This window comes from Tamandua tetradactyla, chromosome 4, assembly GCF_023851605.1.
Source record: "Tamandua tetradactyla isolate mTamTet1 chromosome 4, mTamTet1.pri, whole genome shotgun sequence".
NCBI lineage: Eukaryota > Metazoa > Chordata > Mammalia > Pilosa > Myrmecophagidae > Tamandua > Tamandua tetradactyla.
Window position 1 is genome coordinate 125626437 of NC_135330.1, and position 13966 is coordinate 125640402.

Here is a 13966-nt window from a genome sequence, read left to right on the forward strand (position 1 = left end):
TATCCCTGTCTCCCATGTACTTCTCACTGCTTCTAATCCATTAACCAGTCTGACATATGGATTTAAACGCCCTCATTATACCCTGTTGGATCCAAGGTCTCCGGGTCCAGCTTTCCCAACTCTGTCTCATAGTCAGCAGCTTTGTCCATGACCTTTATACTCAACCCCCTCACCTGGTTGAACAGCCATCTCCTTTACGCCTGTCTTGCCCAGACTCTGAAAGCACATCCCAGGAGAGAGTTTGTATTCCCTACTGACTCCTTTGGCTTCAGATTATTCTTCCTCTTACCTTTGGTTCCTTTGGTAATTCTGCTTGGCCAAAAGTTCACACCAGTGTCCCTAAGTACCTTTCCTTCAAGTTCTCTCTCTGACCTTCTCTAATCCAGCTTCTACCCATTTCAGTCTGTTGAAACACAAAGCAACAAAATGCCTCCTCCTCAGGGGCTAAACCTCCTGGCCAGCTTCAGCCCCCTGACCTCAGAGCTGCTTGGGACTTTGTGAAACCCTCTCTTCTTGGGTTGGCCAGCCAAATGGGTTCCTTGCCTAGAATGTAAAGAAGCCAGCACAGCTGGCTGCCCAGAGCATTTTGCTTGCTGTAGAGTAGCTCCCAGCTAAAAGACGGGTGGGGGGGGTCTTTGAAATGAGAATCAGTTTTTTCATTTGGAAGCTGAACAAAGGATTGATCACACAGTCTGAAGTACTCTGAGGAAAGAAGAACTGCCAATGATTAGAAAACACAGGCCTTCTTTCAAATAATTTCTCAGCAATTTAACAGAGTATACAATAAAACTTTTGAACGAATCTGAGTTGGGTCCGAAGTCCACTGTAATGACTTGTCATGGTTTGTTTTTCTGAGCAGATCTGGGTTTTAGTTTTTAGATAATGGGTTTTTTATTCAATTGCGTTTTGTTTAGATTTAGAGAGAGCTAGAAATAACCTTCCTGCTCTGAAATCACATTTTTTAAAAAATCTTCCTCTATGACCCTTGTATTTTAATATAAGTTAATATTGTAGGCATTAATGATACAGTCACTGAGATGTGAGTTGATAATTTACATTTGGACATTCAATACAGTTGCTCACAACACAGTTTAAAATTACCGTTGCTAATTGATCTCTGTAATTTGCATACCCTTTGGATACACAGGACTCTGTATTCCTCACAGCTTTGCTTTCCTTCCTTCATCTCGCTGCTCCTGCCGTGTTTTGTTGTTGCTTTTCCTGACTGATGACCTCCTTGCCCTCTCATTTCCACTGGTCAAAATTCTTCCCGTTCTTTGACCAGCAGTCCTTAGTTTGTACCCTCGCTGACCTTATTTCACTTAGTGTACTTGCTATATTACTTCAACTTCTTTTGAAATAATTTTAAACTCACAGACAAGTTACAAAACTGATACAGACCCTGATACCCTTTACACAGATATACCAGTTTCAACAATTGCAACGTTTGTCATAACTTTTCTTTTCTTTGTATGTGTATGTATATTTTCTTCCTGAACTTCTTTAGAGTAGGTTATATATTTCATACCCCTACACCACTTAACAACTCAGCGGGTATTTCCTAGTAAGATACGTATTTTTATGTAACCATAGCACAATTAGCAACTTAAGGAAATTTAACATTGATATGATACTTTTAATCTAAGCAGTCCACATTCCAATTCTGCCCACTGTCCCTAACACAGTCTTTTACAACATTTTGTTTCCTTTAGTGCAGAATCCAATCTAAGTCAGATGTTGCATTTAGCTGTCATTAAGTGAATATTTAACATTGCAACTAATGACCAAGCTATGGGGAGTGAAATAAGAGAGGATAATTATCCCTATCACACTCTTCCCCTAGATTTGGCATCCATTGATGGTTCTTACCTAATCAATCTTTGTGATAGCTGCAAAATGGGGGATTTTCATCTCCACTACTCCACCCACATTTATCTGACTGTATCCTCCCATAAGGAAGAGCCCTCACTTTCGCCTTTTGTATTTACTATCTATTGTCAGTATAGACTCAGATTTCTTTTTTTTATACAGGGAGTTACAACTCATTGTCCTTATTGTGATAATCAACTTGTTCCTGACTTTTAGCAGTGAAAGTCTCTTCAAGCTCACATCTGTATCATTTTGACACATGTCCATTAACTTTTTGAGCACTTCTTTACTTTCTTGTGTGACAAGATATTCCAGGCTCATCTTGTGCTTTCCCTGCGCCAGCCCTGGAATTAGCCATTGATTCATTCATATCACAAACATTATTTAAGTTCCTACCATGTGACAGGCAGTCTGCTACCTCCAAAGATAGAGTGACAAAAAAAACTAAACATGGTCTTTTTCCTAACGGCACTTGCAGTGGAAAAATCAGATGATATTTTTTTTCTTCCTTGTATTGTGCACCATTCGTCCTACCCCTGGGTGGTGATGTATGTGAGTCTTTCACAAACTGTACTGAGTGTTTACTGAATGAGTCTTAACACTACTTTCTGGTCATCTCCACATTCTCTTGTCTGAATCTAGGGCAGTGATGCTACAGTTCTACAAGGATAATGCCGAACCCAAGGCTGTCTTCAATCAGTAGAGAAGGTTGTCTGCTGCGGACAGCCTCTGCCCCAGACTGGAAGCACAGCATCTCCCCTGCTGTAGCACACACTGGCTGGGCACAATGCCAGGCAGGAGGAAGCACAGAGGCATTGGCTGTTTGGAACCAAGGGCGCTGGACTGAAGCTCTGAGGAACAACTAATGCCCAAGTCAAAGATCTGAGTTGGTCAAGGACGTAGCGTAGAAAAGCCATGACCGAGAGGGTGAGAGAGGATTCACATACTGTATGCTTCTTCACCTTCCTTCCTGTGCTTCAGCCACAATGGCTTTCTCTCCATGCCTTGAAAATGCCAAGCTCCATACCACCCACTGGTCACTGTGCTCTTCTCCACACTGTTTCCATGTTTCAGATGAAAGAAGCCATCCCATCAACAATCTTATCTATCCTGTCCATTGCTTTAACATTACCCTTTACAGTCTGCGCTATAGAAGCTTGAGCCATGTCAGGGAATGTGAATTTTTGTTCAAGGGGAATAGATCTTGGAAGGAAAAAGAAAAAAGAGGCACCATCATGACATTTAAGTTAATTGACTACAGAGGTACCTTCTCACTGGAGCTAAGCAACTTAGAAGTGTTAATGTTCTCACCTCTATAAACTAGAAGACTTGCTTGCAATCTGAAAAACTAGAAATGAACAAATCATTGCACACGGATTCAAAATAAATGAAGTGTCCCATGGTGAGGCTTTAAACAGAACCTCCTGACATATTTAGGAATGGCACTTCCTGTGTTGGTCACGCTGTTTAAAAGTATTAGTCTGATTGTTGGGTACAACTCAGGGACTTTTGAGAATGTAATTTACAAATCTAATATACACAAGATGTGGATTTTTTTCATACTCAATAATACAAAGCTGAATGCCTAAGGGCTGACAACTGATAAAGTATACTTGGGTTAGTAACAATTATGAAGATATTTCTCGCTATGACCCCACCACCTTCCTTTTTCTTCTGGAAAGTAGTGGGAGAGAGCAAAATGTCCCAGAGGAAACTAATTCTGTAGACACTTAAGCCCATAAATTTGGGGATTTTGAGGCCTTGAAAAATAAAATCTATCAGTCTGGAAATCAGATGATAAAATAACCGAATTCTGATTGCTTTATTCACCCAGAGATAAAAGCATCTAGTCAAGGATTTGAAGGATTTGCTCTCTAAAAAACTGGATATGAAAAAAAGATTGGCTTAGGATTTTTCATTTTTTTCTAATTTTAAGAGTAACATTCATCATGAAAAAAATTCTGAAGGCCTAGAATCGCAAAAAGAATGAAATACAACAGTAAGTTGTATGCTCATAACATCTCCACCAAAATACACTGTTATTTTCATATGGCTCTTGGCTACAAGTTGGGTCTTGTCTGAGACACTGTTTTCCTTCTGGAGCTCAGCCTACTCAGAGAATGCTTTCCTCCTGTTGGACCTCTGGAGGACAAAAGGTCAAATACATTAAAAACCTCTGCTATATGGTGTCCATAAACTTTCCATTGGTCAAAGCAAGCCACATGGGCAAGAGAAGTATCTGCAAATTTGCATAAACTGTAAATACTCACTGTACCTCTAGAAACATATTCAATATTTGTCTGCTCCCCTTCTGTAAGCTCCATAAAGGCAGAGATCTGATCTTTCTCACTGATTATTCACCAAGTTCTCTCTGGCATATAGGTGCTCAAATTTTGAAACAAATTGAATTGGTAAGTGTCATGACAGAGGAGTTCAGAGAAGAGATCATATGGAAGTGAGATTTTTCATTCTCAAATTAACATTCCCTGCTCAGAGTTACCAAGGGAACTTTAAGAGCATTCTAGGCCTATGAGTCACCAGACCAATTAAACTAAAACCTCCACATATTAATCACTGAGAGTGGAGGCTGAGTCTTGGTGTGTTTCAAATATACACCAGATGATTCTAATGTATAACCAGGGATAGGAATCCCTAATCTGGGGACACCTAACTTGGATTTGGTTAGTCAGGGAGGACTTCCTGAAGGAAGAGGCATTTGAAAGCAGAAACTATCCCTGGAATGATATGCAGGTGTGGTAGGTAGAGTCAGTTGTCAATCTGGACAGGTGAAGGCACCTAGTTCTGTTGCTGTGGACGTGAGCCAATGGTACGTGAACCTCATCTGTTGCTGATTACATCTGCAGTCAGCTAGGAGGCATGCCTGCTGCATGAATGATGCTTGATTTGATTGGCTGATGCTTAAATGAGAGAGCGCAACATAGCACAGCCCAAGCTGCTCAGCATACCTCATCTCAGCACTCGCAGTTCAGTCCAGTTCTTTGCAGATGCAGAAAGGAATCACCCCAGGGAAAGCTGTTGGAACCCAGAGGCCTGGAGAGAAGGCCAGCAGAGATCACCCTGTGCCTTCCCACATAAGAAAGAACCTCAGTGGAAAATTAGCTGCCTTTCCTCTGAACAACTAGCCAAATAAATCCTTTTTTATTAAAAGCCAACCCATCTCTGGTGTGTTGCATTCCGGCAGCTAGCAAACTAGAATAGCAGGTATTGGCCCAGCTGAGGGCAGATGGTGGGTAGGGAAAGTTTAAAAACAGGGGTTGCTGCATCTGCCAAAGCACTGAGGTAAGAGAGACTTTTTATCACCTGGTGCCTAAATCCAGGTAAGGTAAGTGACTAAAAAATGTTGCTCTGAGAAGAATTCTTAGGTAAAATAATGAGAAAAGTATAGGATTTGAAGGAAAATAGTCCCAATCAATGTAGACATTTCCCAGGAAAGGCTCTGCCCAGTCTGATTAACTTCCCTTGGCTGCTGGCCAGGATGAGACTTTTGTTTAATGTGACTTTTGCCTGAGTTTATTTTTGTTGCTGCTATACTGAATCCTTTCCAGCTCTTCTCTGTTTATGTAACTCTCTAGGCAGCCATCTCATTTCTAGGATACGACAATCTTTCTATGTAACATTTATGTTCATGATGAGTGTTGAGTTACACTCTAATAATAGGCAGGAGGTTTTTTCTTTCTTTATAAGTATCCTATAAGAAATAACCATCCCAAGAGCATTCTACTTTAAAAAACTGCTGTTCATGACAGACTTCTTAACTCAGTATTCTCCCTATTCAGATCCATGTGATGAATCCCTTTCAGATTTTTTTTTTTAACAGTAAAGGTTTGTTGTTCTTGTCAAGTTGGCTTGCTTTCTTGAATCCAATAATGAGAAATAGTTATCTATGTTTTGTCTTATTTGCCAAAAGGTTTAGAGCTAAAATTGTACAATATTAGCCCAGGTTTGGGGTATAATTCTCTTTCCCACTTTGATAAAGTTATGATAATTTTACTTATTTTATCTTTAGCAATCCTACTTTTACGTGTTTTCAGTGGTGATCTATTTTAAATACTTTCCTGAAGTAAGCACTACAGATTACCAGCTTAAGTACTCGGGGCTTGAATTAGATGCTGTAACAAACACAAAGCCATGTAAGACTTGGTCACGGGTCTCCAGCAGTTTTCAACCCACTAAATATTCAGAAATGAGTTTCTCTGCAGGTAATTATAAACCTTTCATTGAGATCCTTTTTAGGCCTCTAGTGATCTCTACACTAGGTCTAAAAGTGAATTTCCTTTCATTCTATCTTATCAATGTTGTAACTATTTTTTATTAAAATTCTTCCTGAATATAGATTATGTTCTGGAGAGATAGGAAACACACACATATACAAAACTGGTATTAGTTAATATTACTGACGTACCATTACAAAGGCTGACAAACATGAAATGTTATTTGTAGCCGTTCCTGTTGGAAGATGTGGGCACTGAGAACGAAATAATAAATGCATAAATAATTGCTGCCTGCTGCCTTTTTGCAGTCTTACTGAGAAAATAGTATAAATTGAAATCAAGTAATTTGGGGCCATGTCATTTTGCAACAGAGAAGAAAATCTAAGAAAGTGGAGAACCCTGCCATCCCGCTCTGAGGAAGCTACCAATACAAGATTCAAAAAACCAAGTGGACACTTTCCAAAGAAAATTAGGCCATTTAAGATGCCAACACTGGGGTTATTCCCCAATTCACAATCTTCAAATAAAAAGCTTAATTAAAAAAAAAAGTCCCTTTAAAAATGATTCCTTGCCACAGTTCTACTTTCAGAATCCAATTAGCAATTTTAACACCTTCTCATTTTACTAACATCTATTAATTTTGAAACACTTAATACTGGCATTCTATTGATCTCTTTCTGGTATTTATAAGGGAGAAAGCTTCTTATTTCTGTTTACTAACTTGAAGAAGAGATTTAAGGCAAGACACATAACATAGAAAATTCCTAAATTTCCACTTAAATAAGCAGTTACAGGAGGGCAGATGGGTGTAGGTCGCATTGGCAAACACTGCCTTGCTATAGCCAATCAACAGAATTAATACTAACTGGTGTACTTTTGTCAAAATTTCGCTTTATCTTTAACTTAATTTCCAATTTGTCATTTTCCATACAGTAATTCTGAAAACATAGAGCTTATTGCATTTAGTTCCTACTAATGGGACACTGATGTGATTTAAATATTATTCTCTCCTGAATATACATATATCAAATTCAAGATTCCTGTGGGTTCAGAACAGACTGATGCTTACCAAGTCTTCCCCAACTCACCCAGATTTCCTGGAACATGGCTCTAAATATCAACAGAGCCAGAGCAACAGGTCTTGGCCCAAGTCATATTTATAGAAAGCACCACAAGCCATTGGTCTCAAGAGACTATCATTTACGGCTGCTTTAGAAATATTCCTAATGCATGGTGGAGCAGCTCTATTGTCTATTCGATAAATGGTACATTTTCGAAATGGGACAAGAATTAAAATTCCATTTTTTATTTGATTAGGAGTCTCCAGTGACCTGTTCTGTGGTTTTTCCTTAGACACCAGTTCCCATTTGTTGGGACAAACACAGGAACTGCAGGAGGCAGGCCTATTCTAAAGAAGCTGGAACATTTCAGAGCTTCCTGCTTTTGTAGATGCAGAAAAATCCTGCCTGATCCTTCTTCCACTACTCAGTGTCAGGACAGATTGAAAAAGCATCACCTTGCAATGAGCAGTTTCTCTACCTCTCGCCTTCCCTCAGAGCCTCCATTTCTTCCTCTATTTATGACTATCTGGCTCACATTTAACTTCATAGAAATTTTTGGCTATATAATTCATATGTTTTGAAAAGAAAAAAAAAACCACTTAACAAAATGCCAGGTTCTTTACTAAGACACTTATAGAAGAAAATCTAATAGTTATTAAAGCATAGTATAGAAATAAATTCAGATTATTTTCCTTCTCATCACCAGAATCATTTTTTGAAAACTAAGGAGTTATTTCATAGTTATTTCTTTTGACTGGTTTAGAAATTCAGTTTGATAGGAATCTTAAAGAAAAAACTAACCCACAAAGTTTAGATGTGGTTTGGAAAGGCAGCAGAGGGATTTGAAGAAAACAGATCAGATCTGATGAAAAAGAAAAAGTGTTTAAACATTTTCAACTGACCATAGTAGAATCCGTGAAAAACAGAAAATCTCAGAAGGAAGCTACAACAAAGTAAAATGGATTTATAAAAGAATACTTAGCGATTTTGAGAGTTGTGCTGGAAAGGATAAGGTGATATTTGTTATCTGAGACTATAATGAAAAGATCAGAATTATAGATTTGATGCCTCTATGGGAATCACACTTCTCCAGGACAGCAACTAGAGTTCCATTCCTGGCTAAACATCTTGAAAAGGTGTGAGAATATGCAGCTGATCCTACAAAGTTGGTCCCATCACAATTCCTGGAAAAGAAACATGTGGTAAAGGGTCAGGGTGATTGTTTTAATTGAGAACACTCTCCATAAAATTTAATTTGAATGATTACTAGATTTGAAGGTATCCAGGCTATGTCTAGCTATAGACACGGAATGAAGAGATGACTGTGTAATCTACTTGTTGGTTCTACCTGTAGAGGTTGTTCTGGAATCAGTTCTGCAGCCATGATTGCAAATAGCAGAAGTGAACGTAAGTGAAGAGTACAATGCATGGAGGGAAAACATAAGGAACGGAAACAAGGCTTTACCCTCTTCCCTAGTCTCCCACTAACCAGCCGTTTCATGTTGGGGAAGCCCTGTGAACCCTGTTTCCTCAACTCTCAACTAGGAATCATCATCATCATCATCATCATCCCTTCTCCAGGGTTGTTAGAATATCAAATTACACAAAAATAAAAGAGCTTTAAGAAGATTAAAAACACTTAAAACATAAGGCATTATTAGTATTTGCTGAGCAACAGTGCCAGAATTCATGCTTGCGTCTACTCCAAGCTCAGCCTTCATGGCAACATAAAACGTTGACAGTATTAATAGTTTCCAACCATCTTCCAATCACATCCCTACTTTAAAACTACCACAGGAGACAGTCATTGCAAAGGAGACTTGTCTGGTTTCACTATAAGTGGGAAAGTTCTATCCACCAAACTTTCACTTTTAGTACTTAGTAGAGCTGCAAAGAACTTAAATTTCAAAGGCAACTTAGACCCTCTTCACAGTATCTCAATGGTAACAGCGTTAACAATATTACCCTATCTGCATTGGTAAAGCCCTTGCCTTCCCCTGATGATGTCACATTATACTACAATTTCAAGCAGACAGCCATACTTTCCAGGAAATGTCGGAAGGTCTCAGACAGGTTCTCGAGTTCTGAAAGGGAGAACCTTGGCGCAGACACCCAGAGTCCAGGTCTTTGTTCTAAAATCTGAAATTCAGTGCTCGGCATATCCAGAGCTAATGAGGCTCAGGAGAAACTGCTCACACTATCCGTACTCACGATCTGATGTTAAAAATCCAGAACACCAATTTGATCATTAAATTAAAAAAAAAAAAAACTACTAACTCTCCATTGGTAGATCTGGAAGGTCAATGCTCACAGGTTGCTTAATGGACATGGAATCAGATTTATTTTCTAACAGAAGTGGATGCTGTGGTCAAGACATGAGAGTACTATGGGATACCTGGTGTTGGACAGGTCTGGTCACTGGACTCAGATCAGAGAAATCAATCCTCTGGACAAGGCTTTTAAAGATGGGCAGTCACTAGCCCCATTGCTGAACAATCAGCTTCCAGATTGAGACATCTTTCCCCTTTGTCCTACAAATGCTTTTCCTTCAAGGTTTTACCTGGGAGACATTCTGCCTCTATAATGAAACCATATATATTTGCCATGATATTAAATGTTTTACAGAAATACTTGGTGGGTAGTCTTATTTCTCCATTTCCAGGTCTGTGACTTCTACCACACTACGATCCCAGGCATATCACCAACCATTCCTCCTCACATCTCCTCAGTCTTCTCTGTACACTTATACTTCTAGACTTTTGAGCATGATTTGCTCTGGAATGTTTATTATGCCCAAGAAATTCCTATACTTCAGTACCAACTTAGAAGTCTCCTCTGTGCCCACTGGGCAGTCGCAAGCTGGTGTTCACTTAAAGAACTGCATCACCAAATTGAGATTATAGAGTTTAGGTCACTGTGCTGGGATGGCACTTCTCTTCAATGGACAAGAATAGAGAATGGACAAGAATAGAGAAACAGCATCCTCCTTATTTTGCAATGACAATGTTGATATCTAGCTTTGATATGTGGTGCCACCATTTTAGTACCATGGGCCCACTGTAGCTGAGGGGCATCTTCTTGGCTACAAAGAATTTTTCTTAAAAAAAAAAAAAAAAAAAAGCTTCATTTTATATCAAATTTAAAAAATTGTGTCAATCACTAATACTTTGTGACTCGAGCAACGTTGCTATGGAACTACTCAATCCTCAGTCTAAAGATCAGAGTCACTGAGAGCTAGACATCACTGGGGATTGAATAATGTCCCTTACAAAAGACATGTTTAAAGTTTAACCCTTGGTCCTCTGAGCATGAACCCATTTGTAAACGGGGTCTTTGGAGTTATTACCAGTTAAGGCGTGTCCAAACTATATAAGAGCAGGCCTTAATCCAATGTGACTGAAGTTCTTATAACAAAAGGAAATTGGATGCAGACGTAGAAACAGGTTGCCATGTGACAGAGCATTGCTGGAAAGCCACCACCAGAATGCTTTGAATTCTGGAAAAAGTAGGGTCTTGCTAACAACTTGATTTAGGACGTCTAGCTTTCAAAACTGTGAGGCAATAAATCCTACTATTTAAGCCAACTAGCATATGGTATTTGTCATAGCAGCCCTGGCAAACTAAGACAGACAGCGAGGTTAACAGACCTGCATGTGCAATCATAGCAGTGTATTAAGTGTTTCTCCTGGATATTTCATTTATTTATCTGATGTTAACAGATAGACAGTAGAAAGTAGAAGCAAGCCCTAAGCCTACTCATGAAACCTGAATCAACAGAGTGACAGAGGAGTCTATCATCAAAGCCCTCATCCTTGCCCCATGGTATTTAGTTCAATGGTATGCCTGATCCTGAATGTAAAGATGGACCTATTTGTCCCAAATTTCCCAAGCATCTTGGCAAGATGTGGGCAAATTAAAAGCTGGGAAGTATAGAACTTAAGATTTTGTTGATACAGGAATTGTGACAGGCACACCCTGGATGTGCTGTCTTCCCAGTAGGCATCTCAGCTACCCAGAGCCATAAACACAGCTCTGGGATCCAATGACTAATGCCCTGAGCTGACTGGGAAGCATGAAGGTTTGATGTAAAGAAGGAAGTCTTTGCCCTTTAAAGCCATAATTCAAAAATATTTTTTCAAAAAGGAAATTGTTTATTTTCTAAGGACTCAAGTTCTCTCAGTTTTAGAGTACTTAACAGTTGCTGGTTTTATATATATTCCTGTTTTCCATCTCGAGGCCCATGTGGCAATATAATTGTACCCCTAGGAGCCCCAAGGAGAGTACGGTCTGCCTAACCCAACATTTAGTATTGGATCAATTTTTTTCCTTCTAGAAAACCAATAAAAGACTTCCATCATAAACTGACCATAATTGCTGGATGTATTATTGTACCTTCATTCACATGATTTGTTTATACAGAGGAAGTTCTTGTGTGAACCATATCAAGTTTCCACTGAGACTTAGCAGTCTATAAAACCTGAACACAACTGCTACTCAGTGTCTTTCTGTTCATTCAAAAACATACATTTGACACCTTCCCTGTCCTGGTTACTCTGCTATCAATACAGCATTTTAAGTTTTATAAATATATCCAAGTGCTAAATATCATTTGCCCAGTGACAAAATTGTATACCCATGCTTAATATATACGATGTATCACTTAGTCAAATGAATGCTTCTTTGTATGAATTCATACAGGGGAAGCATGCCTTTTAGAATCAAAGAACACTCAATCTTTGAAACTGGTTGTTACCTCTTCCTTCCTCATCTGTCTTTGCCCTAAATTTATCTTCAAGTCACCTTCTCACATCCCATACACACAACCACACACTTAATCATAAACAAATCAGTAGACCAGCTACTTGCATGGCTGCTCCATTATTAAGATCTATCATTTCACAGCACCTGATGGTTATAATAGGATCCACCCCCCCCCCCCTTTGATTAATACTTGTTCAACATCTCTTACCCTTGCCAATCCAAGAAAACTCTTTCCTGGGGAAGGAAACAAACTACACCTTTTTTCCCCACCCCCACAATGATTCAGCAGAGAAAGAGGTTGCCTGATGCACCATAACTCCTATTCAACAAAGCCACACACTACCTCTTGAGAAAGGATGGAAAATGAGCTGCCAGCTAAAAAACTCTTAAAGAGTATCACAATTATAACTTATCATTGGTGCTTTCAGTGACAGTACATGTGACCTAAGACAACTGAGACACACAGATGTACTCCTGAATCTGCTCATTAGCCTAATGAGGATGGAGTCAGGCAAAGAGTTAATTTGAGTAATTTAATCAGCATGCCCTGCTATGTGCCTACTGGGAGAACACCAAAATGATGAGGACAAACACAAAACACAAGAGAGGAGTTACTGAACTGTGTGTGTAATTAGGCACAGTCACAGTTTGAGAATATAGAAAAAAAAACAAAGCTAGAAAGTACATTGGTGATTGCTCAACCCAATCACAGCATTTTATAAGGTTTAACAAGATAAAGAAATTATAAAAATAAAATTCTTGTATGTAAAACATACAAGAAAGCATTTCATAAACATGCCATGTATATGCATATGCATAAGATACTAATAAAGCGTTTTCCAAAAATAACATTGAAAAATTTCAACAATGGGCATGTTGTCACAGTTTCTATGGAACGAGTACTATAAATATACTTCTCTCTGAACCCAAAAAATAACTGATTCTTTAGTAGTGTGGATATACCTTAAGCTTGCCTCAGTTATCTGACAAACATATAGAGTTTGAAATTATAAAAATGTTTCTCCAGACTTCTCCCGAAGTCTGGAAGATTCTAAACAATAAAGCATTGATAATTGTTATTTGATTATTGTTTGTTTCCTAATAGCTAACACAAATATCATACAACGGATTGGTTTAATGGGAATTTATTCTCTCACAATTTCAGAGGCTAGAAGGCTTGCTTCATATATGTTAAGATTCATTGCAGAAGCGCTAAAAGAAGTTCAAGCCCTGGAGAAGTTTATCGCGAGCTGCCATCAACAACCCCCGTGCACCCTTCCCCCCTGCTCTCCCACCAGCTGCTGTGTACCCCTGAGTCCCAAGGGAGTCCTCGGGCTCCTTGAGGCCCCCATCCCCCTCCGGAACACCGGTAGTTTCTGGCCTACCCCCCTTCAGCATGCACTCCCGTTGTCTGGGCTTTGGCTCTGTCATCAAGTAGCATCACCTGCATCTCCACGGTCTCCATTACAGCCAGCCTAAGCTGTGCATCTCAGTCCTCCTGTGTGATGATCAGATCAGCAGGCAGCCAGTGATGGGTAAGACCTCCTGGGGAGGCAACCTAAGACAGGTGCTGCTGCCCCTCGCTTCCGGTGGCTTAGCTGGTAGCCAAAGACAGGTAAGACCTCCTGAGGAGGCAACCTAAGACAGGCACAGTTACCCAGAAAACTAAAAAACAAAAAAGGAGGAACTGTTGGAGACGATCTTGCCAAACATGGCTGCCATGGCTGATGCAAGGCAACACAAAATGGCTGACCTTAAATCTGCCCTCTGCCCTAGCAACAACGGTGACCAATCCCAGAAATCTGCCCTCTACCCTAGCAACAATGGCCATCAATCCCAGCCTGACTCGTGTCCCTGCATGCTCCCAGCCTATATAAGCCTGTGCACTTCCTTGATAAAGCAGACACCTTCTACTCACCCCTGAGGGTTGTCTCCTGAGTTGTGTGCTGTGTGCTCTGTGTCTGTGTGACTGACTCAGTACGGCCACTTACCCCCAGCCATCAGCTAACCAGCCATCAGCTACCCAACAAAATAGAACATTAC

At 39.7% G+C, this 13966-nt stretch overlaps 1 long non-coding RNA gene across 1 annotated transcript in view; it reads right to left on the bottom strand.

Moving 5' to 3' along the window:
- Positions 1 to 13668, bottom strand: part of LOC143679338 (uncharacterized) — a 103521-nt gene extending 89853 nt beyond the window's left edge. The window contains exon 1 of the long non-coding RNA XR_013173667.1: positions 13368 to 13668. This is a non-coding gene — a long non-coding RNA (uncharacterized LOC143679338). The remainder of the gene's footprint in view (positions 1 to 13367) is intronic.
- Between the last annotated feature and the right edge of the window lie 298 nt (positions 13669 to 13966).